Genomic DNA, 2,218 nt, shown 5'->3' with positions numbered 1-2,218 from the left:
CATTTAACACTATTTCTGGAGATTTCTCCTTTCTTTAGATTGAGGTTGTTTCTTTTTCACCCCATTTTAGGTGACTCTTCTTGTTTGGTCTGCTTCTTAGATTGATCTCCTTTGACTCCCTGTCTTTGTCATGTGACCTTCTCTGGTAGGAGACCTGTGGCATTCAGTGGTATAGTCTTCTTGATCTCCTGAACTCGATGCTCTTGGGATGCCCTTTATGCCATTTTTGTGTGCTCTCTGGTTGTAATTGGGTTCTGGTTGTTGTTGGGTCATTCTTTGGTGGGTTCTTCCCTCTGGCTAGCTGACTGATATTCACTCCATCCACCACATCTTGTATGCTGTTGTATAGGTGCTGCCTATACAAACCCGAATAGCCCAGGAAACAAACCCACACCTGCAAAAAATCGCCCACTCATAATCACACTATCAACAGCGAATGAGTCAATATTAATAAAGGTGTAAGGAGATTGAGACTGTTATAAGAAAGGTAAAATAAATATGAGATGAATAACTGAAAGAAGAATAATTATGAAAGGGTAGAAGGAGGAGAAATAATAAGAGTAGGGGACATAGACATGGCAAAGAGAGAAAGAAAATAAAATTTACATCATAAATAAAAAAGGGAATGATGAAGGCAGAATAGAGTAAAAGAAGGGAGGTGTATAGTATTAGGTTTAAACATACATTTAGAAATATATAGTGAGAAAGAGGAAAAAAAAGAATTGATTTGGAGAAAAATATCCACCACAGCACTGTCAAAAATAAGCAAACAATTATTAATATAAGTGACAAGGAATAAGAAAGGGAAAAAATAAAAAGAGAAAAGCTTAAGAGATGTCTAGAGGAAAGAGAAGTGATTTTGAAAAGATAGAGGGAGAAGGACTACTAAGAGTGAGGAATGAAAACTATGCTAAGACTGGGAAAAATTAAAATTGAGAATGAAATAAAGAAAGGTCAGGAGGAAGGCAAAAATTAAGTAGTAAAGGGGAATGGTAAAATATGAGATTTGAAATACAAAAATAGTGGAGATCTAGAAATAAAATTGAAGAAATGCAACATCACCATATTCACAACCAATGAGCAAAGATTGATGAGGTGTATAAAGAATAAGGGTATTTTAAGAATGAGAAAGAGAATGTGAGATGACTAATGACAAGAAAATGGATTTTAAAGGATGGAGGAGGAAGAAAAAATAAGAGTGAAGAATGGAAATGAGTCATAGCAAGAAAAATATTAAATATAAAATAAAAATAATAATAAAGAAGGTAAAATGGAGTAAGAGAAGGGAGAAGCTAATTATGAGATTTGAAATAAACTATAATATAAAAACTAGTGACCCAATAGGCACAAACTTGAAGGACAAGAAATGGATGTTAAAAAACTATGCAGGAGAAAAAATGCAAATCATAAAGAACAGGGTAAAATTCATCTCAGTAGAATCTAGTATTTATCACTGGTAATGTCAAATGGTGTCCCAGTCTGGACCTAGGCAGCCTGTTTTTAGACAACCAGAATAAACAGTCTGTGCTGTCTCCTTTAGTTGTTAATCTAGTCAAACTTTAATCAGCAGTCAGGCTTAAGCACCACAGCGTGGGACAGAGTAATTCCTGTGGGTAGGGCTATTGCTTCCCCTCAGACTGATGCCACTTGGAGGGGACTGTTCTGCCTAAGCAAGATGGCTCCTGCAGTATTGGGAATGACTCAGCACAATGATCCTGGCAGCTGCTCCCTCAGTTATCTCCCCACAGTCACCTTTCTGAGACTCTCCTCAAGCATCTCTAGCCCACTCTGCCTCTACTTTACTTGAGCCCAGGGTAATTGGCTGCAAATGAAATTTTGTACATTGGCCCTTTAAGAGGCTCTCTGTGTCTGCAGCCTTCTTTCTGTGACAGACAGAAAAAAACACCAGTTTTCACAGCTGGTTGTTATCTGGGTTCCTTTCTGGCTCTGATGTTGTAGGCTGGGAATCCCCGATTGAGGTTTAGGCCCCACATTTCTCAGAGGGAACCCCTGACCACTGAAATTTCCCTCTGGAACTTCAGCTGCCACCCTTGGGAGCCCAACTAGCCCTCTCACATCTCCTCTGCACTCTATACCAATAATGTTGTGGTAAAGTGGTTTTTCTGTCTATCTGTGGTTATTAGGCTTCTCTGTGACTATTGTTCAGTTGTTTATTCTGGATGATTTCTCTACAATTTAGCTGTAATTCCAGTTTTGT

The sequence above is a fragment of the Furipterus horrens genome, unplaced genomic scaffold (assembly GCF_987537825.1).
Source record: "Furipterus horrens unplaced genomic scaffold, mFurHor1.1.pri manual_scaffold_7, whole genome shotgun sequence".
In the NCBI taxonomy this organism is placed as follows: Eukaryota; Metazoa; Chordata; class Mammalia; order Chiroptera; family Furipteridae; genus Furipterus; species Furipterus horrens.
This window is presented reverse-complemented; position numbering follows the sequence as displayed.